Raw genomic sequence first — 26,326 nt, forward strand, 5'->3', positions numbered from 1 at the left:
CTTCGATAGTTGAACAACTTTTGATCATCATCCATTAAACTCTTTAACGGAGTCTTGGACCAACTGTTGCATGCTTGCAGAAAATCTATCTAATTCACCTTTCCAGGTAGGGGTGTTCCATTTCCATCAGCTTAAGTACCCCAACCTAGACAGAACTCGCCTTAGACAAAATGTCCCTTAATTTAATACAATTTTAATCTTTTATACCAATCAATTTAATCCTATTAAACCGATTTAAAAAGATTAAACTAGGTTGTTAATCTCATTAGAACCTTGAACTTATGTCTATCTCAATCCAATTTTAAAACCCCTTTTAAAACATGAGTTCACCTAAGTCAGTATGCAACTCTTTCTTATCGATTTTAGTTCTAATTTCTATTATAACCCTTATAATAGAAACAACCAAAACCATCCACAACGCAAAGAAAACACATATAAGGCATTCATAACGCTTACAAATCAGTGTATATTGCCTATCGCATAGCAAATCTAGAGCCTACACGATAGCTCAACATTTCTACACAATCGTATACACGCGCACAGCTTACTAAACGATCGCATACAATTTGTTAAACGATCGTGCGCCCGAGCGTTTACTAAACGATCATCTATACGATCGCGGCCTATTTTCTAACGATCGTGTACCTCTTCCTAAACGATCAAGCATCGTCTATAAGATAGACACCTGCCTTCTCCCACTTGCTAAGTCGTAGTATACGATCTTCTTTTTCTCCTTCCCTCTATCAAATCCAACAGAGCCCACACCTCCTAGATTCTCACACCGAGAATATCGAGGATTCTAAGTGGTGGTTTCCTCTCTGTTGTTGTGTTCATGTGAAGGTCGTTTGTGGGTAGACAACCGGATTTTGGTGGACGATTCCTTAGACGTTCTCAGCGAGAGTAAGAGGAGCATTCCTTGGTGAGAATGAGATTTTCTATGAAGAAGGGTTCTTCAATTGGTATGCTTCATGTTCTCTTATTCTTTAGTTTTCAAAGCATACCAGTAATTTGTTGAATATTACATATCTATTCTGTTTGATTGTGAATGCGTTAATTCTGTCACAATGAGTTTGGAACGATCTCGCTTCCATTCAGAGGTACTTTTACATAAGAGTTCCTTTCTTTGTATAATCGAGTTCGACATGCTGAAACATAAACAAATTCTATGAGTAAATTTCATCTAAATCTAATTTTTGCAAAAGTAATAAAGTACTCATATTTCTTTATTTATTTATTTGCAATAATACTTTAGTGAGTCAGAATAGATGCTACCGAGGGGCAGTCAAATACTTCTCCACTAAAGCAAGATATTCTTGACCAAATACTATATCCAGAATAACTTTTATTCCTATAGTCATTTAGTTACCCATTTCGGTCAAGAACTTACTAACATTCAGTAACTTTTGTAAGTTTAACCCTTCATTTTCATATTTCATAAAACGGTATGAATATTCCCCCGAAATGGAAGACAATGTTCAAGCCAAAACTAAGAAACCCTTTTCATTTCAAAAGTTTGTGTTGTTTTGAATCCTATGTTACAACCCTCTTGTGGGATCGCTGTAAAAATGACTAGCTAGTGCCACCTAAAAGCGATAGCATATACAACATAAGAATCTCACGGTTCAAACTAATGGAAGAGACCGTAGGATATGTTGACACATTTCCTGCACCCACTTACTATGAACTACTTCCCCTATTCACCTTGATATTAACCCATGCAAACACCGTCCGAATGGAGCAGTCGCGGTAAAAGCGACACGAAGACGAGCATGGATCTCACGGTGTGAACTCTTAGGGACTTGAAAGCTAAATATATCATGTATATTATTAATCTCCCACTAAAGTATTCAAGTTGTTTGGGTATCTCTTATACTTAGGTGTATTTCGGCTAAAAAGCACCCTAAGTCTATGTGGTTTATCCAAGTATAACGTTTATATTTGGATTTAACCTACAATGTCTAAGTGATAAAACTATTTTATTACCTCACACCACTCACACATACTCATAAAATCGGTTAACAACACTCAATGATTCGACTAAATTCCAGGTAGGAGGTGTTACGTAAACTGTCAACTTAAGTATCTCCAGCCTTAGACAAGACTATAGACCAATTGGTTTTGTAACCGTGTTTTATAAGATAACGACTTATTTTAACTATTAAAACAAGTTGTTACTAAACGTAAATGAGTAGACATCTTATCTTTGTTATAGGTTTTAAATATCTAATTCATTTTATAACTCTTATAAAATTATAGACATAAACCTTCACATAAGCATTCCATACTTTAATATAACAGTTATATTAAATCTATGAAACCCTAATCATGCATACTATATACATTATAACCAATTTATAACATATATTAATGTATAAACCGTGCTTTCCTATGGTGTGATTTTAAATCTACATGGCATACGATATGCACATACATGTTTAATTTAAATATAACATACATCACATGCATAAAATATTAAAATAACACTAATATGGACCAACTTTAGCATCCTAAGCAAGCAAAACTAATTTATTACAAAACAAAATTCAAAAAACAACTTGAGGAAACCTCTGGACCACTTAAACCGACCCGAACAATCTCCAAACCACCCGAACCGGCCCTCAAAAGCTCCAAAAGAGGCTGAACCGATCCAAAATATGGTTGAAACGAACCGAAGGAAGCTTAACCGAACTCCTCCGACGAGTCGGTTCGTAAACTACGCGTTACTGGGCTAGGATGGGTAGCATTGCAACGCCTCGGGTTCATGAAGAACAACATTGCAACACTGTATAGGCAGCGTTGGCAATGGTTTCTTCTCCATTTTTTTCCAACTGAGTTTGCTTGCTTCAATCTTCAATTATAGCCTATTTTCAACTCTATTAACTCTAATATAATTACAGACCTTTATCATACATTAAGACTCATCAATCAAAAGCTAATTAAAAATTTAACAACTGAATCAAAGAGAAATCTAATGCCAAAGTTGACTTAAAACCATATCATTCACCCAAACATACAATGCTAGAATTTCACCCACCAAACTCAAATCATGTTAAGTGAGTATTTAAATCATGCTCTGATACCAATTGATAGAGTAAAGATGCATAAAACAAAAGCTAACAGAATCATTGAGCACCCTAATTACACTTAATTTAAGAACAAAGCATGTTGAAAAACAAATTTTAACAGAAAGAAGGTTTCATTTAGTATACCTTTGACAATTCACTTCAAAACCTTGAAATCTCTATGAATTAGACAACCAAGAAGCTCTTCTCTACTATTCTCAGCCTTGGATTGAGTGGTGGAAACTCATAATTGAAAGGGATTAAGGTGGATTTTGGAGAGTTTGAGAGCAAAATTGTTTTCGCTGAAAATTTTTCAAAGAAATAGAATGCATGAATGCAATACTTTGAAATTTTGAGTATTTATCAAGTTGAATCATGCAAGCACTCATTCATTCAGCTAATTGACACTTCAATTAGCACTAAGTGAGTGGCCTAGGTGGTGAGATGTGGAAAAATCCACTAAAAACCTCAATCTTGGATTTTTCCACTCGAACTTAAAAATCCTAATTTCAAATTAATTAATTATATTTAATTTAAAATTGCATCACATGCCCGACAATTACATTGTCGGTCTTTAGTGGAGTGCCCGACAGTTAATGGATAATGAATAGTTTAATTAATTATTCACATATCATTGGAGCTTCAAGCTACAGGTCTATAAAGTCTCCTCATTAGCTCAATGGGAATTAATGAGAATAAGTTTTTGGATTAATTTAAATTGTTCAAATTAATTGAGAGAATTAATTATATATGATATAATTAATTAATTTTAATTATATATGATATAATTACATAATGTATTTGATACATTATTATATAAAGTTTATTTGACAGGAAATAAATATTTGAATCAATATAAATCCTATGTATATTAAATTTAATTGTATGAATCAAATTCATATAATAAATATTTGAATCTGATTCAAATATTAATTATATGAATTTGATTCATGCAATTAAATTTAATATACATAGGATTTATATTAAAAGTCATTGGTGAGAGAGGGTTGAAATTATAGGTTATATAGTATTTGATACAATATAGAAACTATAGGTTATATGTTATATTTGATATAACATATAGTTTAATATATATTATATGATAAAGTTATCATATATTTTATATATTAAATGATTTATTAAATTAAATTTTTTTAAAATCATTTTTTGGAGGGAGTTGTAACTCCCTCCCCCTTTGTCTCTCCATTATGTGATAATGGGTGGTTAGTTTTCTTTTCTTGTTTCTCTGATGTGAAGAAGAAAAAATACATAATAGTTGTTTGAGATTTCATCTTCGTCCTTCTCCTCTCTTCTACTCTCTCAAAATCTCTCTCATCCAAATAGCTAGAGCCCACGACTCATGGGCTCTCATCCCATAGAATACCGAGGTAGTCATTATGGTAATGCCCATTGTTCGAGGGATTTCTATTGAAGATTAGTCTTCAAAGGTAAAGGTTTCAAACCTATTTATTCTTATGTTTTATATTTTCAAGCATGCTTGTAATTTCTGAATTAGATGCATGATCTTCTGTATGTTTTCTGTAAAATCTAAATTCTGTAAATTTTGAAAATTGGGACAATTCGCTTCTGCTTAAGGACATCTATCCAGATTCCTTTTGGGAGAAGAAGCTCTATACGTGACATTAGGTGTGAAGAGGAAACATGAAGAGTCAAGTCTTCAAGAGTGAGTTTTCCTTTTGTCTCTATAGAATTCTTAGTAGAAGTAGTATGCTTAGTTATTTTACATTTATCGTTGTTTCCGTCACTCTGCATTTATTGTTCTGTAAATTAAAATTAGAGACACACGCATTCAATTGCTTTCGCTTCGGGGTATTCCAAAACTTTCACCATCAACAAATCTGATCTTGTTCTTCACAATAAGGGGATTATCATATAACAACTTCAAGAGACGTAATTGCTTTCTGTGAAGAGATTCAAAACCGAAATCGAACTCGTATTTTCGGTATGTTGAAGGTAGAACAGATCCATGTAGTTGCTAATGACCGACAATGAAGATGATGAAGTAGGAAACAAAGAAGTTGGATTGACGAAGTCTTCATCCGCCATTAAAGATGAATTAAGGTTCCCAAAATCTCTTCCGATACCATATTAGTCCAGTGAATTAAATAAACTGGAATTGAGAATATTATTGATCAGTCCAAAATGTATAAATAAACCCAAGGATACAATGAAAGAATACAGCCCAAATACACTGAAATATTGAATGGTGAAAATACAAATATACCCCCAATAAAAACATGTTTTTAATCCTTCAAAATTAATTTTGATGATACGAAAATTGTCTTTATGAGTGTAAAATTTAATATTAAATTAATTTTGAGTCATTAAAAGATTTTAAACATGACAAAAGTGATTTTAACAATTTTCAAATATCACTCCCAAACATGTACTTAAAGTCTACCTAAAAGTTGCACACAACTTTCATCTATCTCCACTCAAATTCATTTTTAAAACTTAAAGAACCCGCTAGACACTAACACCAATTTCAAATATCAAAAGTTTAGGGTATGTTTAATAGAGAATCCGGTTTTTGTTTTATGTTTACAGGTTCACTAAGTTCAGCAAATATATGTATTTCAGCGGAAAAAACTTTCAGTCCTACGATAATATGGACTCTTCCATACCTCTCCCTCTCTATGAGTGACGTGTCACCATTATACATTTTTATTTTATAAACTTTTACATGGTTCTCATTAATAGATTTAAACAATTGTCGCTCCTCTCTTTTATTAACTAACAACTTTCTCTCTCCATCTTTAATTTATATTATTTTTTTATATGCCTAATTTTAATTTATTTCATTGTCTCTTTCTTATATTTGATTTCTAACTCTTCATATTTCTGTCTTTTTCTTTTTCTTTTTCTTTTCTCGCTCCCTTAATTTTATCGTCTTTACCAATTTCTTCATTATTTTCATTTCATTTCAACAATTTCACACTCACCTCTTCCTTTCACACTCTCATTTTCATCTTCGCTACTCTCTTCTCTATCAATTTTCAATACAATTTCACGTTACATGAACCTTGTTTGAAGGTTTGCACTCTAACTATTTTACTTCATTCATTCTTTATTTATTATTTGAATGCATAAATATATTGGCCCTTTTATCTCTACCAAACAAGTACAAGTAAATCTTTAAGTATGTTACGTTAGAATTTTGAGTGATATTATTGTTAAATTGTAGGTTATACTTTTGTTGTCAACTCAGTGGCTAGCTCGAGACTATATTTAAGTATTGAAAGCATTAGTAATGATGAGAATCATTGCACTTATAAGTTAGTGAAAGATTGATATAAGAAAGAATACTTGGTGAATTTCATGTATTCTAATCAAATTGTCCACCGTACGTGTGTAAGAAGTTTGAATCTGTGGGCATCGTATATTTGCACACTTTAAGAGTTCTAAATTTTCATAATATTTTTTTCCATTCCTCCTTGATAGATAAGGAGATGGACAAAATATGTAAAAGATGGATTTGAGAGAAACAGCAATGATGGAGAAGTAGTTAATAGAACAACAAAATGAAACTTTAAGATGGGCCAAGTTATGCAGAAAGTCATTTGTTTTGCTAATAAAGGTGTATTGACAAATGAAACAACTAAAATGGCTGAAGATATTTTAGGTAAAGACCTGAAAGGTATTGAAAGTATGTTGTGGGCAATAAAAATGGATGATTATCATGTGGTTAAAAAGGTTGAAATCAATAAATGTTGATGAAGAAAATGACATTGAAGGTAGTACTCATGAAAGTCATTACACATTTTGGATCCTCCACGTTGAACAATGAGACAAATAAGAAATGTTCCAATAAAAAGTCAACTTTCGAAGAAATGCAAGAAAAATGCCAAAGACATTGAAGCTCAACCTACAAAAAAAAATGATTATAGTTAGTTTGATCTTTCTTTTTACGATTGTAACTTTATCTATTGTTTTAGTTTCTTTATGATATGTTACAAGATTTAGATTGATTTCTATGATGTTTATTTATTTAGATAGAAATTCTATGAACACAAATGTCCTAATGAATTTTAATTCTACATTTGGATGCTCAACCTATCCAACAAATAAATACTTCACTGTATAATATTGATCATCCAATGCTTCCATTTACCCAAATATTTGTTGTATAGTTCAATAACACTCTAAATTACAACGACACCCAATTCACTCAAGCAAACGCAATTTCATTTCTATATGAGAACTAACAAGATGGCTAAAATCTAATGATTTTGATGTGTGAAGATATGGTGTAGGAGTATAATTTCAATATGATTTCGGTTTTGTTTATAATCTTCTCTTGATATGAATTTATTATTTGTACATTAAAATCTCTTTTTAATGAATTGCTGATTTAGTTTGTGAAAAGAATTATTTAAGTATTTACATATAAACTTACCGATAAAAAATATCCTAATGGATAAACATAGTTATAAATATAACGCAAATATAATGATTAAATTGAAATGAATCATTATTTTTATTCGTTTTATTTTAAAATTACACAAAATAAATTAAAAGAATATTTAAAAAAAAAAAAAAAAAAAAACTAGGAACAGAGATGAGAAGTGTTGAAATTAGTTTGAAAATAAAAGTTAAGAAAAATGAATATATGGGCTATTAGAGAAAAATGAATACATAGATTGTTAGAGATGAATAAATATAAATAATAAATAAAAGCATCTTTTTCTTTTTCTACATTCAAATAAAAATAATGAAGAAATCGGTAAAGAGAAGATAAAAATAAGAGTGGGAAAAGAAAAATAAAAATGAGAGGAAATGTGAAGAGGTAGAAATCAAATATAAGAAAAAACGAAATAAATTAAAATAAGGTATAGAAAAAATAATATAAATTGAAGATGAAGAGCGAAAGTTGTTAGTTAAAAAAAAATGAGCAATGATTGTTTAAAATTATTAGTGAGGCCCATATAAAAAATTATATAAATAAAAATGTGTAAAGGTGACACATGCCACTCGTGGAGCGAGAGAGGTATGGAAGAGTCCATATCGTAGGACTGGAATATTTTTGGTATTTCGCAGATAACTCTGATTTTGTTTTTTAAAACTATCTTCGGAATTTGTGATCAAAAGAGTGCAAATTTTAAAAACATTTTTATATTTTCATCATATCTAGAATTTGAATTTTAAATTTTAAATGTAAAATTAAAATAAATAGAGATTAAAAAAATATTTAGAAATACAACATGTCATGTTACAAATTCAATTCATTTTAAAATATATATATAATTATATATTATGTAATGTATTAAACATTATATAATGTTAGAAATTAATAATTATATAATTTTTTAAAACATAAATCATATTCATATATAAATTAACGACTATTATAAATATTATATTATAGGTACAATATGGATCCCCATGCTTAGTGTCCTAAGACGAAATATCATTCTCCCATTACCTCATATGTTGACCATGTGTCATATAACTACACACTTAGGGTGTGTTTGGGGCAAGCACTATCCTAAGACTAATAACCACCTCTTACTACAGTGAATACTAATTTGTATTCTCCAATTAGCTACAGTCAACATTATTTTAAAATCATTATTTACTACAGTATTTACTATTTACTACAATTTATACTATTTTACATTCATCATTTTTTTTTTATTTTTTGCTACAATGTTTACTATTTTCTGCTCAGACTGAAATTGTTTATATCTCAACACATCCTATTATAACTCAAACTAAAATAATCTACACCCCAAACACAAACCATTATAATCCAACTATAATAACCTATAAGTATAATAACCAACTCCTTGTCCCAAACATTTCTTTAGTGTCCAAATATATCATATCTTAGTTGCCAACATTTTTATAAATAGTGGTCTTTTGTGGATTTTGTAGAGTTGTGTAAATTGGTGAGAAGTCAAAAATTATTGGAGAAAATTTCTACTTTAATTTCCTCTGTCTTATTTTCTAAATTTTAGTTATTAATCTTATGTATTTATTTTAATATTATAATTCTTCGATATTCGTATTCCTATCGCGTCTAGTGTATTATAAACCGAGTATTAGTTGATAAGTATAATTAGTTTTATGATTTATAAATATATAATATCAAATATATTTTAAACTATTATTTAAATTAGGAATTCAATTTGTTATCAATATATATAATTATATATATATATATTTATATTATATATAAAGTATTGAAATACAATTTTATTTTCATAGAATTTTTTATTTTATTTTTATTTTCAAATTCTCCCTCCAACGGAGTCTTCTAGAAGAAGAATATATATGAGGGTGAGGTAAAAATCAAAATTAAAGAAAGGAAGGGTGCATTTCATACGTGGCTTTATCTTGACCAAGTGGCAAATGAGACAGCACGTGGAAATAAAATAACTTGAATTCTCTTTTATTTTTCTCTTTTATTTTATTTTTCTCTAACTCACTACCAAACCCCAAACAGAAAGTGCTGCATCATGCCCGGCCATCGTATTCCTTTTGTCATTTTTTTTTTAGAAAATAATATTCCTTTTGTCGACATATTCATTATATAAATAAATAATATAATATACAATGATTTTGCACGTTACGATGGCACCAAGATTTAGAAGATGTATGTCAATAAAAATATCGAAGATTTTAATTTTCTAACAATTTTCGATGAAAATATCAATAAGATGTTGATTTTAATAGATATTTTTTAAAATATATATAAAATTAAAAAAAAATAAATTAGAAAATAAATATTTTATGAATTTTAAATCAATCAACATATCTATTATTCATATTATACTTACATTAGTGATATTTTATTACTTTTTCTTTATGTTTCGTGAATTTTTCTATTATATAATGAAAATATCGATTCATCCTCATGTTTGAATTCTTAAGTACAATAGTTGAATTCTTAACTTGATTCTAAAAGTAAAAACAAGTTTTTGAAAATTACTTTTTTTTAAGTTTGCAACATTTGATTAGATTTTTTAAACCATTGGTAAAAAGTAGATAACAAATGAAGAAACTTGGAGATGGAAATAGTATCTATCGACTTAATTTTCAAAAACAAAAAACTAAAAAGTCAAATGATTGCTTCATAATAGTATTGTATACTTTTACTTTAGAGTTTCCATTGATACTCTGTTTTAATTTTTGAGATAGACGTTCTATAAATTAATTTAATGTAAAAAATTTTAACTAATTTTAATGGTGATGGGGATTTTATGAACATTAATTAATAAACATCAACTTCAAGAACCGAAAATGAGTATTTAGTAAAAAAAGCCAAAAGTAAAAATAAAAATTTTGAAACCTAGAAACAAAGAAATAAAACTCATAAATCTCGAGGATAAAAATGTAACATTTTAAAATCTATGGACCAAATAGAAATTAATTAAAGTAAGATTCAAAAGTGAAAGTGTAATATTTTGGATCCTAGAGACCAAATAAAAACTAGACTCAAAATTTAATGACCAAAATGATATTCTTCCCTCTTCCCTTCCCCACAAATTTTGTTATACACTTTCATCTTCTAATCCTACAACAATCTATTGTGAATGCGACCAAAGTCCTACATTTGCTAGATAAGGGGATGATCATAGGTATACAAGTGATGACAATCATCTCCATTAGTATAAAACCTTTTTAGGTGGAACTAAAAAAAAGTCATGACGGTCTATACCCAAAGTGGACAACATCATACCATTATAGAGATATTTAGAGGGTCATTGTCCCTAACAAGTGGTATCAGAGTTTTAGGTTTTTAGTTTCTTGAATTTTTTAGTATGTTTTGTGGTTGCAACGTTGTCTAAACTTCCACGTCAAAAAATAATTCTTAAAATGTGATGCGATATCGTGAATAATGTGGGTTGTTCACTGATTTGCTACGATTGAGACAGATATGTGTCGAGCTTTATGAGTCTAATAAAGTTTATGTGGAGAAATTTGATGGAATGATCAACTTCAACTTGTGGCAAGCACAAGTCAAGAGATGTGTTAATACAATCTGGGTTACACAAATGCAAGTTAAGCAGTGATAGTGGTTCAATGCAGTCTATGAGTGATTCTAGCAAATGTTCAAAGAAGAGAGAGCCTTCGAGCAAAAGATAAGCTACTGGAAATGCAGATAGGTTGGGCACATAAAAACCAAGCGACTTCGTCAAAGGAATCAGATAGTCTAGCACATAAAAACAAAGCAACTTCGTCAAAGGGATCTGAATCATATGCTAACGTTGACTTCCTTTAAAGAAGACATAATTCATTCTTACAGTATGTTCGTTTTACCATGATTGAGGATGTAATATTAGGGGTTTCACAAGTTTGCATGTAGAAACTGACTTAGTAATTATGCAAGGGTGTATGGTGGAAGTTATGTCAATGGCTGAAGAATTTCCAGTTGAGTCAAGTAGGTGGAAGTTGCACCATAAGTTTCAGCAAGGTTTATCGGCATGTGATGATAAAGGAAAATTTTGAAAGGTTATCCCAAGTTGTCTACTCATTATGGTCAATTAAGTTATGATTCTTTAAAATTGAGAATTATGATTATCGGTGAAGATAATGGATGTAGCAGAACTATAGATTGTTCAATATCTTGCCAATGTAGAATTTGTTGAGTTATGGCAAAATATTAGAAGTGTCCCATATTGAAAAAGTTTAAGAAAGTGATTGGCTCTAAGCACTATAAAAAATAACTTTTGTCTTTAGTTTCAAATCATCCTAGTAGAAACACTTTAACCTTAGATATGTAAACTCTAATTAAATTTCCTTTTTGTATTCTCTAGTTTAAGAGTAGGATTAAAGAGTGTGAGTGATACAAAAATTTTGAGAGATTGTTCTTGTAATTGGGTCTGGATAAAGAATTATCTTATGTAATTGTAATAATTTTTCACATGGTGAAATTTTTCAGATTCATGATTTTTCTTGGATCAAATTGGTATTTTTTTCACGTTAATTCTACAATCCAAAGCCCTATATCATTAGCACATTCTTCCCTTATGTTTTCAAGCAATGATGGACTAAGAATGTAGGGTCAACAAATTTTTTTTTAATTCGATAACGATAGGGAAAAAGATTGAATCATTGAATTATGATCGGATTAGTAATTACACCCTCTTATTTATCCACATATTAAAAATATATGTTTTTCTATAATTTGTTTTCAAAATGTATGTATGTATAGATATATATGTATATGTATGTATGTATGTATGAATGTATGTACATATGGATACGTGTATGGATGCATGTACCTACATGTATGTATTAAAAAAACAAAGTGGATTTTGGTACATGTTTTTCTCTAATTTGTCTAGATTTAAAAAAAATATATGTGCACTAAAAAAGTTAAAATGTTACTGTTTCCCTTGTCTTCTTTTATATTGTACAACAAGTATAAGAGGTGAGGATTTTGATTCATGCATAGTAAAACTTCTTATAAAGTTTTACTAAAATATATCAAAATGAGCAGACATATACTTTTAATCATAAATATCAAGGTTTGAATTTTTTTACCTATCAAGAATTACCCTAAAGGACTCGACCCCAAAGAAAACTGGAGAGATGAAGAAATGCACGTCTCAAAAAGAAAAGAATTAGAGCGCAAATTTCAACTGAATAGGGTTGGCAAAAATCCCTGGTTTAAAACTTTTTTTAAATTTTCATTTTCATTATATAATTAACTTAATTTTTTATTTAATTTTATTGACTTTTTATTAAATTTACAATAAAAATGTTAAAATATTTTAATTATTAATTTAATAAATAAAACAAAAATAATACTAACTTCTTACCTAAAATATTTATAATTTCAATATAGATACAAATTTTGAATTAAGTTTAAATAAAATTGAAAATAAAATTTAAACAAAAATGAAAATTTTTTCCCGTGGGACTCGATCCCCAAATGGAGATTCTTGATCCCCAGACTCTTCAAAATGGGAAATAGGATGAATACAGGGACAACAAATCCTCATAGGAACAAGAAGGGGTTGGAAAATGCATCCTTGACCCTCACCAATGAAACCACGTAAGGGCAGGGGACACGTGCCTCACTCAATTTATCGTATTTTGTATTTTTAATATAAAATTTAAGTAATTATACTTCTTGAAACTCGAAGGTGGTGTGGTGGTAATTGGTGCTCATATCGATGGGTTCAAATCCTTTTGACAACTTTTTATATTAATTTCAACACTGGCTGTAGTCCTAAAAAGGCTAACAAGGAATTTGGATAATAAAAAAAAACCTTTAAATTTTATAAGAAAAAAGATAATAATAAAAAAGGAATTTAGGTTTTCTTATAAACAAAACAACCTTAAACTTAAATTTTCTAGCCATTAACTTAATAAAACTTTAAAGGAAGAAAAAATCAGCAACAATTCCTTTTGATTATGGATATTTTTTTCAACCTAAATTTTCACACCAAGTCCCATCAACATTCTATTAAAAATGTATCATTAACTTTTTTACCTAATTTTCAGATTTTTATTATTTAGTATATATCTATTTTAATTAATTTTAGAATTAAACCTACAAGATAATTTTCTTGTTTCTCGTAAGGATATACATATCATACCATTCACAAGTAAGTTTTAAATTTTTCTCAATCTTTTTAATTTTCATACTCTTAAATCTATATAATAAATCATAATACTTTTATTAATAATACTTTTTTGTAGAGTAACTCTATATCAATACGGAGAGATATTTTAAAAGAAAAATAACAATAGCGATCATAAATTTATCATCTTCAAAAAGAAATATACCTCTCATTCTAATAGATCTTATATACAAATCAATTTAGGAGAACTATCTGCAGATGGGTCTAAGAACTAGAATTTCTAAATATAATGATAGTATTTAAGATTAAGTTCGAAGAATATACTTACAATAAGGTCTTTATTAGCCTCAAATTCATATGTTTACATTAAAGAAATTTGGATAGATTTCAAAACATAAAAACTCGTGGAGGATAGTTGTAATATGTACTAAATTAGTTAATCTATCAAGTTATAAATTTCTTTTTTACATTTTTTTTACAATTTTTTAATTACATAGGGTCTTCTATACAAAATTTCTAGTTTGGCCACTGTCGGACCTACCCCGCCCTGTTGCCAACTGTACAATTCGACCAACCGAGCCAAAAGAATTCTGTTTAATAATAACAAATCATAATCATTTTCATAGTGACACTATAATTTGTCAACCAAAGAAACCATAAATAAATGAACATAAACATAAACATAATAATAATAATAATACTCTGACGTTATTAATTATCCAATAAGAGCGCATCCAAGTTTATTGCAAATTGTTATCCTAATATTGTAAAATTAATCCAAATTCAACGTATTACGTACATGAAGATGCTACATTGATCTATTTCTATGAGGTATATAATTAGAGGGAAATTTTGTTAAATTCTACTAATAAACTTTGATTATATTTATCTCTTTGTTATTACGCTGACACGATATTCTCATAATCTATGATTAATCATGTCGGAGACAAAATGTGGATAGAGAAAAAAAAAAGGGGCAAGTATTGTCCCATTCTTAGCTAATTTTGAATTTTAAAGGATGGGATTTTAAAATTCTTATTTATTCTATAGAATATTAGATTTCGAAATGTCATACATGTAAAAGAACAAAATACATAGAAAATAGACACAATAAATAGCATTGAGTATTGTGTCTATTTACCGTCTTAAAAAAGTATGAGAAACATATTTATATACTAAATTTGATGTCATGATAATAGACTTGTTTAGTTATTATAATTATTAGCCTGTCAAACACACAAATAAATCTGATATCGTGACTTATTTCTTCAAGTACTTGCAATAATTATCTTTTCATACATATTGTTTAAAATTAATTTTAGATCTCAAATCAATATCATAAAACATTCCATAATCTATAAAAATGAAATATCTAATACATACCCTCTTTGATCTAGTAAATATATATTCATACTTATCGAAATCGCATAATAAAATCCTATACGACGTATACGTAATGAAAAGAAATCAAAGTTTTGGTTACAATTTATTTTTTTTTTTTAAAAAAAAAAAGAGTTGAAGAAAATGTACATTTGCTTGGTAAATATATTTAAAGGTTGCATTGCAATCAGCCTAGGTGACCATTGAAGACAAGAAAGAAGAAATCTAAATGAAAGCAAAATCTCATTAAAGCTCACTGCCTCAGTTCCATACTCAAACAAAGTTTTAACAAATTGGAATGCTATATATATTCTATATACCAAAGAGAGAGAATAAAGACTATTTTTATGTCAAGTATGGGAGGCATGAAACAAGTCCAAATGAATTGTTCTTATATAAATAAATAAGTAAAAGCATTCTAGCAATATTTAAACTTGTCACTTATCATATATGGGGGATTTGTTTTATTTGGGAATATAGATATAATCGAAATCTTTAGATGTCTAAAATTATAAATGTTCGAAATTATCGATGTTTGACATCCTCAAATATCCATGTTTGTTTTATAAGAATATTTTTCAAGATATCTAGAAATACTCTCATAATTATATTTGTTTCGTAACATTTTTACTCGAGAATGTCATTATGACTATTCATTATTTTATAATTAATTTAATATAATTTGAATTTATATAACATATTTGCTATAATTAGTTTGAATTTCTTTTGAAATTGATCTAGTTTTATTATTTTATTTGTTGTTTTTCTCAACAAGATAATATATATATATATATAATAAAATATTATATATTAATTTAAGATTTTTTATAGAATAAATATTAATTTGATTTTGAATATCTTTTTTTAAAAAATAAAAACAGCTACAATATAATCTCAAAATACATAGTTCACAATATATATTTTAATTATAAAATGAAATTAAAGAAGAGTGGTGTTTATATATATATATATATGAGAAAATGTTAAAAAGTAAAAAGATGATTTCTCAACACGGGAATCTAGAAAACTCATGTTTGCATCCAAAACTTTTGAGATGCCCTCCATAAGAGTATCCTAAGATGTCCGGGAATCTCTATATACCCGTACATCTTACTTTACCGCAAAACAAATACAGTAATCCAAATATCTATTCCGTAAGAATCTTGGATTCTCATGAAACAAATGACTCCTTATGTATATCTCCTCAATACATTGTCTTATATTTTCTTCTAGCTGTATTTTATATTCATATCATGCCCAAAACAATTTTCAAGCAAAGACATCATAGTTTGAAATTAGGGAAAAAAGAGCTCTTAGGTAACATTAGCAGTGTTCAATTGACATAAAATCTATACGCTTAATCAATTGGTCAAAAGTTTGAATTCTCACCCACATATTGTCAAACTACGAAAAAATATTTGAATAAAAAATAAAAATAATAAATAGTATGTAAATAATAACACTTGTAAAATGTTTTTGTCAATCGATTGATCAATTAGCACTAGACACATTTTTAAGAGTGTAAAACCAGAATTTAAAATTGGGTGTCATTCAATACTCTTCATTGTCGTTTTTTTTTTTTTTTTTTGGCCTTAATTAAGTGAAAGTATAGATTGATTGTTTTAATTAAATTGATACCTTTTAAATTTTCATCATATTTCAATAAAATTACCATATTAACATAATGTTTTCAATGAATAATCCGATATAATAGTTTTTTTTTCTAAGCTCAACAATGGTTGGTAAGGGATTGAACGATCAATTTTTAAGATAGTAATTAAATTTCATTTACCCACCTATAATGAAAAATGGTGTAAACATAATGGATTTTAATTGATGAATCAATTATAATGGACCTTAGTCATATAGTAATTAGATTACTTTTGAACATGTTTGCTCATCTATTTTGTAAAAACAATTTCATTACGATTATTGTTGTTTACTTAACCATTTTCTAACCAAATATTGGATTTTTTTTTTTTTATCAATACTTTAGCAAATAACATTTCAAAATTTAAGATTTTTTTATCCATACCTTTATCAAACAAAAAAATCCCAAATATTTGGATTTTTTTTTTATTGATACTAGTAGTAAGTAAATAATATTCTAAAATTTTGAATTTTTTTTATCCATATCATTACTGAACAAATAACATCCTAAAATTTTGGATTTTTTAGATCTTCTTTATCCATAGCCAATAATATCCCATTTTGGATTTTTAAATTACAATGGATGAATTAAGTTTAAATAATGGTAAACGTGGCATTTTAGTGTCTTATCATAAATGATTAACCAATATTAGTTTTTTTTTATTTTTTATTAACCAATATTAGATTAATTCATAACTATACTGATGTGTTAATAATCAGAATTATTTCAACCAGCAACTCAAACAAATCCATTATTTATGATTCAAAATTTTGGATTAAAATCAGAATTTCTCTCTTTTTTTTTCGAAATTTTTTTTATTATACAACTTGTTTTATTATAAAACATCTAAATCCATCCCAAAATATTCCAACAAAGAAAAATACTCATTTATTTTTTATTGATTGAAAATAAATTTAATATTATATTATCTAACAAATGTCATAACACATTTATTTTTAATTACAAACGTCTCAAAAAAAAAAAAATAAACAAAATCAACTCAATTAACTGATGATATTAACTTTCACTCTCATTCAATATTATACTTTAAATTGATTGAATTAAAATTTCGAGTCAAAATTGACTCGAAAGTAAAACAAAAACTTCTCTTCTTTTTTTTTTCCCTCATTAATTGTTGATTAATAAACTTAAATAAGCTGTTTTTGTTTGTATTATGATTATTTTTCAGATGTTGCTATCACATAACAGTGTAATACGTTTTATAAAGTAAGTCCTATTGACTATAACAAATACATCCAATTTAAATATAACAAAAACCATATGTTATAATAGATGTTTGTAGTAGGATATTTTTAAAACTCAATGACGAAAGGCACGAATTCTTTAAAATTTTGGAACTGAAAAGATAATTTTTTCAATTTATAAAGGAATAATAAGGTAAATAGCAGTAATTACACTATCATTTGGAAAAATAGCAAAAGACGGAGTAGTTTTGAATTATAACAAAACGCATGGAGATCACGTGATCAAACTTTTGGAAATCGTAGAATGTCCTTATTGTCACTCTTAATTGCAATGTAATTAATTTGACATCTGTATTAATGAGACTGTAATTAATTCAACTATATATTTCAGTAGACGGTCAACGCCAACTAACTTGATTATTTCAAGCGGATAATCATCCTTAAATCTTGCAATTTTAACTGTTGTTATGAATTTATGTATCAAATTTAATACTTATTTTGAATTTTCAAATCTTCTACAACAACTAATTTTAAAATCTTCATTTGAAATTTAAATTATCATATTATATTAATCATCCCAACTAAAATTTATTGTTTTTATTATACTTTCTATTAAACTTAATCAAGATTCACAATTTTAAAATACTTGTGAACATTATAATTTATTATTCTTTTATTTCAAACATAAAATATTAAAATACAACACGTAGCCCTAGCTTTCTTCATCCTCTTGACGTTTTCTTCTTATGGCGGTTAAACGATTAAGAGTTTTGTTCAATGGTAAGTGAGATGAAAATAACTACTATCATGACTTCCGAGTTATAGAAGCTTCTGTTGCTTCAAACACATCTTTTAAACATCTTGTCGATCTAATCCAATCTAAGATTTTTTCAATTTCTGAATGTATTATTTCTCAATTAACAATGTATCGGGATTGCTGCAGAAAGGCTAATGTGATTAGAATCGTGGAAGACAATTGACGACAAGTCTAGATGAAAGATTCGACTTAATCGGCCACAACCAATTGTTCAAGTCGCAGAGTCTCTTCTTTCTAAAGTGATTCCTATCGAGTCATTGTGAAAAGGTAGACCAAGTATATAGACGGTGTTGATATTAACATTCGATCAAGGAAGGATGTACCATCCTGAATATTGTTTGTTTCTCTTCTATTCATCATATCTCCACGATTGACATCAACATCACATCATAATTGATTAGTAATTTCAATTGATGATTTTTAATTCGGATTTTCACACTCTAATCTAAATCGGTTTATTTCTTCATGAATGCAATTATGTCCAACCCTCATTTTCTAAACTAATATTTTGGTCTAGAACCCAGAAAAAGTATTGTTACAAAATTTTGGGTAAGTTCAACAACGATGTAGATGGTTTGATTGGGCGATTTTCAATTGCAGTGTATTTGTTTTTAAGTTTAGTGTATTTGTTGGTCACTGTATTTATAAGTCACATAAATATTTCATTGGAAGTATCACAAAAAAACTTTCAAAAGATCTTTGATGATTACAAAACCTTCATCCGAATTATAGTGTAATTAATTTTTCTTTAACCCTAAAATGCCCCCATCTTGATTTTCAGAATTTTGAGTAGAGTAAAGGAAATTATGGTGCGATAATAGATTCAGAGATAGTGATTCCATTCACTGCCGCACCATTGTTGCGGAAGAGTTGATTTCGGAGAGGAAAATGGCGGCAACTTAGTTGGAGAAGAGGTCGATGTAGTGATTAGAGCCTAGCCAACCGATAATCCCTAGATGTTAGTTTTATTTACAATATAATTACGAATATTTCTTAAATAATCAATTTCAATCTCATTTGTATGGCTGGGGGTAGTTTAGACTTTTATAAATTTATTTATTTTTAATTTTTAATTTATTTTACCATTTTTGTGAATGAAATGATGATTTGCTATTTTTACAAATGAAAATTTAAAATCCAATATTCTTCTTGTTAGCCCATTTATAAACATGTGAAAATGTGAACACGACGAACAGAATTTAAATGGACAGCTGGCTAACCTCTCATTATAAATACGTAAACTGCTTATTCGTCAAGTTGGCAGCGTCGACACTGAAGAGAGAGAATAAAAGAAATGGGAAGTCAGTAGAAGGAAGCACAAATGAGTACGGCGGCCACACCGTCCTTCGATGGTGGCAGCAACCGCATAGCGGCGGTTAACACGGGGGAGGCAACAACAACTCCGACCAACGTCGTCAAGCCACAGAATCATCGAGAAGAACAAATCATCAGCCATCAGGCCGTTGCTGATATTCTCTTAAGAAAAAGAAAGAAAAATAAATTTTAAAGTGAAATTAAATATTTTCTTTAGTTTTTTTTTAAAAAAAACTTTATGTTAATTTGATTATTCAGAAACTTGGATGAAGAAAGTTTCTATCACATGTTGGTCCTGGCTTCCTCGTCTCATTGGCTTACCTTGATCCTGACAACTGTAAGTTTATCTAAATTCAACTATACTTGAGTGCATCTTGAACGACACTCAAAGTTCATTCACGTAAAAAAATAATAATAATAATGAATAAAATTATAACCCAAATATTGTACTTAAATATTTTTTAAAAAATTTAATCCCGTTTGGTAATAATTTAATTTTTTTATTTTTTAAATTAAGACTATAAACACTACTTCCATCTCTAAATTCTTTTTTCGTTATCTACTTTTTACTAATGATCTAAAAAATCAAGCTAAATTTTGAAAACTTAAAAAAAAAATAATAATAATAATTAACAATTTAGATTACTAATGATCTAAAAGCTTGTTTTTGTTGTTGGAATTTTGCTAAGAATTTAACAATTCCACTTAAGAAAAATGTAAATCATCATAGAAAAATGATAAAAAAAACAAAAAATAGGATTAATTTTTAAAAACAAAATAATTAACAAATACAACCTTGACTTTTCATCATTTTTAGTGGTTCAAAATTTTCAATAGAATTAGATAATAGTATTAACTTTATTAGATAGTATACATACCTAATTAACTAGTAAGTAAGCAAGGTTTTGTTTTTATTTATTTATTTTTCTTACCTATATAATATATATTTAAATTTTCGTTGTTTGAAATATTTTAATTACTATTATTTTATTTTAAAATATATTTTTTTAAGTTGTAACCTGACAGATTATATCGTGTCTTTTTTTTTTTTTTTTTTTTGTCTTTGGTCAGTTTCCAGTGGAACGGACTTGCAGGCTGGAGCTAGTCACGATTCTAGGTAAACAAAATCAATGAGATCGCTACAATGTAGCTGTTTTTCTATAATTTCTTTTCAATATATATATATATATGCATAGATATACGGATGCATGTATGTATTAAAAAAACAAAGTGGATTTTGGACATGTTTTTCTCTAATTTGTCTAGATTTAAAAAAGTATATGTGCACTAAAAAAAAATTAAAATGTTACTGTTTCCCTTGTTTTTCTTTTATATGGTACAACAAGTATAAGAGGTGAGGATTTTGATCCATGCATAGTAAAACTTCTTATAATTTTTATTAAAATATATCAAAATGAGCATGATATAAGATATACACTTTTAATCATAAGGATTAAGGTTTAATTTTTCTACCTATCAAGAATTGCCCTAGGCAAAAGTCAAAATCCATGGGTGGGCCCAACCCCAAAGAAACTGATGAGATGAGGAAATGCACATCTCGAATAGGATTGGTAAAATCCCTGACTTTTTAAAAATTATTTCATTTCATTATATAATTAACTTAATTTTTATTAAGTTTTATTTACTTTTTTTAAATTTACAATAAAAATGTTATATTTTAATTATTAATTTACTAAATAAAACAAAATAATACTAACTTCTACCTAAAATATTTATAATTTCAATATAGATACAAAATTTCAATTAATTTTAAATAAAATTGAAAATGAAATTTAAATTAAAATGGGAATTTTTCCCATGGACGACCTTCAAATGGGGATTCTCGACCTCTCGGACTCTCCAAAACAGGAAATGAGATGGATACGGGACAACAAATTCTCACAGGAACGGGAGGGGGATGGAGAATGCGACCTCGACCCTCACCAGTAGAACCACGTAAGGGTCAAGGGACACATGCCTCACTCATTTAATCGTAATTTTATAATATAAAATTTAAGTAATATTTAACATTATATATATTTTAAAAATCATTATACTTCTTGAAATTGAAGGTGGTGTGGTGGTAATTGGTGCACATGTGGATGGGTCCAAATCCTTTCGACATAATTTTTTATATTAATTTCAACACTGGCTGTAGTCCTAAAAAGGCTAACAAGGAATTCAGGATAAAAAAAACTTTAAATCTTATAAGAAAAAAAGACAATAATAAAAAAGAATTTAGGTTTTCTTATAAACAAAACAACCTTAAACTTAAATTTTAGCCATCAACTCAACAAAAATTTAAAGGAAGAAAAAATCAGCAACAATTCTTTTTTATTATGGATAGTTTTTTCATTCTAAATTTTCACACCAAGTTCCCACAGCATTCTATTAAAAATGTATCATTAACTTTTTTTTACCTAATTTTCAGTTTTTTATTACTTAGTATACATTTATTTTAATTAATTTTAGAGTTAAACTTACAAGATATTTTTCTCGTTCCTCGTAAAGATATACATATCATATTATTCAAAAGTAAGTTTCAAATTTTTCTCAATCTTTTTTATTTTCATACTTTTAAATCTATGTAATAAATTATAATACTTTTATTGATAATACTTTTTCGTAGAGTAACTCTATATCAAAACGGAGAGATATTTTAAAAGAAAAATAATAGAGACCATAAAGCTATCATCTTCAAAAAGAAAACATACCTCTGATTTTGATAGATCTTATATACAAATCAATTTAGGAGAACTATCTGCAGATGGGTCTAAGAACTAGAATTTTTAAATATAATGATAGTATTTAAGATCAAGTTCGAAGAATATACTTACAATAAAGTTTTTGATAGCCTCAAAATCATATTTTTACATTAAAGAAATTTGGATAGATTTCAAAACATAAAAACTCGTGGAGGATAGTTGTAATATGTACTAAATCAGTTAATCTATCGAGCTATAAATTTCTATTTTACATTTTTTTTACAAATTTTTAATTACATAGTTCCTCCTATACAAAATTTTTGGCTCCACCACTATCGGCCTTACCCCGCCATGTTGCCAACTCTACAATTGGACCAATCGAGCCAAAATAATTAATATATACGAATCAGGAGATAACCAATTCGAGCTCAAATCTAACACCTTACAAAACCTCAAGGGTCACAACCACCATGACATCACCAGTATTACACGTAACCACATGTGAGTGTTAGATGAAAAATACTACAAATAACCTCATTTGACAACCCCTGAGGGGAAGAGTAAGCAATCTCCAAATAAAAACTCTAACCTTACTCTCTATACTTAGTTGAACTATACACTCCCTATATTAATTTAAGCATCGAAGTGTGATAAGTTGGACACCACATCAGGTCAACTCGGAGAACGAGACTAGCCCAAATAAGAAAGTCAATAGACAAACCCACAAAAAGGGCCCAAAGCGACAACAAACAAGCGAAGTCTTTAGCACCAACCCTACTCAAATTGTTATACTTTGAAAAGAAAAAAAAAATATTAAGAATATATAATATTAAAGGAATATAAAGACAAAAATAAAAAAGAAATTTAAACCTTCACATAAAATAAAGGGCAATAGTAAATATAGCAATCTGACTTAAAATGTATAGATATAGTACAATACAAAAATAATTTGTAGATATAGTAAAATTTAGATTTAGTTTTCGAAGTTCGTTAACGATGGACCATATCGTTATAGAAGTCTATCAATAATTGAGTCTATAATTAATAGGAATCCATTAATGATAGAATTTATACTGATAAATTTGATATTTATAATTCTCTAAAATATTGCTGTTGAATGAGAAATTTTGGACCAACACAAGTCACCACGTCGTTTGCTAAATTAACGACAAATTTCTAAATCATTGACTTTGGGTCCAATTAGAAGTTGACACATATTCCGAATTGAATTGAAGACAAGTTTCGATGACGTCACGCGGATGAACTAGATGAGATTAAATTGGTCCAATTTGATATTACTATTTGGGCTTAAAGTCCAGACTACAAAAAAAAAAAAAAAAAAAAAAAAATGAATTGGACCCAAATTCCAGATCGCCAAAACCAACTAATTGGGCCCAAGGGTCAGGCCCGTGGACCAACCAAGCCCACGAAGTCCACCTGAGAATTCTATAAATAGAGAAGTTCTCTTCATTTGTAAAGGCAGCATCTTCTACACTCAGAAGACCCAGAGGGAATTAACTAACAAGTAGAGGACTCCTAAGACTCCTGCAGCTACACTCCTATAAGGCAGAAGATCTTTGAAGACACAAATACTCTTACAAGACTTCTACTTCAAGCTTCCAAGACTCCTGAAGCTGCACTCCTATAAGGCATAAGACCTTTGAAGACACAAATACTCTTCCAAGACTTTTACTTCGAGCTTCTAAGACTCCTGAAGCTGCACTCCTATAAGGCAGAAGACCTTTGAAGACACAAATACTCTTCCAAGACTNAAGGCAGAAGACCTTTGAAGACACAAATACTCTTCCAAGACTTCTACTTCAAGCTTCCAAGACTTCTGAAGCTGCACTCCTATAAGGCAGAAGACATTTGAAGACACAAATACTCTTCCAAGACTTCTACTTCAAGCTTCTAAGACTCCTGAAGCTGCACTCTTATAAGGCAGAAAACCTTTGAAGATACAAATACTCTTCCAAGACTTCTACTTCAAGCTTCCAACACTCCTGAAGCTGCATTCCTATAAGACAGAAGACCTTTGAAGACACAAATACTCGTCCAAGACTTTTACTTCAAGCTTTCAATACTCCTGAAGCTGCACTCCTATAAGGCTGAAGACCTTTGAAGACACAAATACTCTTCCAAGACTTCTACTTCAAGCTTCTAAGACTCTGAAGTTGCACTCCTATAAGACAGAAGATCTTTGAAGACACAAATACTCTTCTAAGACTTCTACTTCAAGCTTCCAGGACTCTTGAAGCTGCACTCCTATAAGACAGAAGACCTTTGAAGACACAAATACTCTTCCAAGACTTCTACTTCAAGCTTCCAAGACTCCTTAAGCTGCACTCCTATAAGGCAGAAGACTTTGAAGACACAAATACTCTTTCAAGACTTCTACTCCAAGCTTCCAAGACTTCTATTTCAAGAATGTTCAGTGCTTTCCTTTTACAGGTCAAGCATATTCACCCAACTGAGAGAGAATCAGAGGATCAAATATTAGAGATCGAACCACATCGCATCAAATCAACTCCAACATCAACACCAACTCAAGTTCAATTCCACGAAACACGTTTCTCCGGAAACCTCATGTGAACAAATTGGCACGACTAGTGGGACATCTCTATCTCTCATCTCTCTCTCGTCATCCGAGTCAAGAAATCTACAGATGGCACCAAAGAAAGTTGCATCCAAAGCTACCGTCGCAAGCAACACTTACATAAGCTCTGTCATCACAAAGGAAATCTAGGGCCAGCTGATGGAATTTCCTAAAGTCGGGATCATCATCAGAGAAAATCTCTTGTTTGAAAACTATGCTTTTGTTACTGATCTATCAGAGAAAGAATCACATTTTGATGTAGTATCTGTCATGATGACTGACGTAACGAATGAGTCGACCATGGCAGAGATGGAGGTAGAGATAAATCTCCTAATGAAGGCTGTAGAAGAGCGAAATCATGAAATCGCTGCTTTAAGAGATCAGATACAATCTCGAGATACTGTTGAATCAAGTCAATCCCCAGCTACAAAAGCCAATTACAAAGGAAAGACTGTCTTGCAGGAAAGTCAGCCACCACAATCTACCTCTGTTGCCTCTCTGTCAGTTCAACAGCTCTAGGATATGATCACAAACTCCATAAGAGCTCAGTACGAAAGACCGTTGCAAACCTCCTTTATGTACTCCAAGCCACATACCAAGAGAATCGACAACCTGAGAATGCCAGCTGGGTATCAACCTCAAAAGTTCCAGAATTTCGATGGAAAGGGCAATCCAAAATAACATATTGCACACTTCATTGAAACCTGTGAAAATGCAGGAACTAGAGAAGACCAACTAGTCAAGCAGTTCGTCCGTAGCTTGAAAGGAAATGCTTTCGATTGGTATACTGATTTGGAGCCAGAAGTGATTGACAGTTGGGAACAACTAGAAAGGGAGTTCCTAAACCGCTTCTACAGTACAAGGCGTACTGTTAGCATGATGGAACTGACAAACACCAAACAGTGGAAGGGAGAGACAGTCATCGATTACATCAACCGATGGAAAGCATTAAGTGTAGATTGCAAAGATAGACTTATTGAATTATCTGTAGTGGAAATGTGCACTTAAGGCATGCATTGGGAGCTTCTCTACATCCTACA

Source organism: Benincasa hispida, chromosome 4 (assembly GCF_009727055.1).
Source record: "Benincasa hispida cultivar B227 chromosome 4, ASM972705v1, whole genome shotgun sequence".
In the NCBI taxonomy this organism is placed as follows: Eukaryota; Viridiplantae; Streptophyta; class Magnoliopsida; order Cucurbitales; family Cucurbitaceae; genus Benincasa; species Benincasa hispida.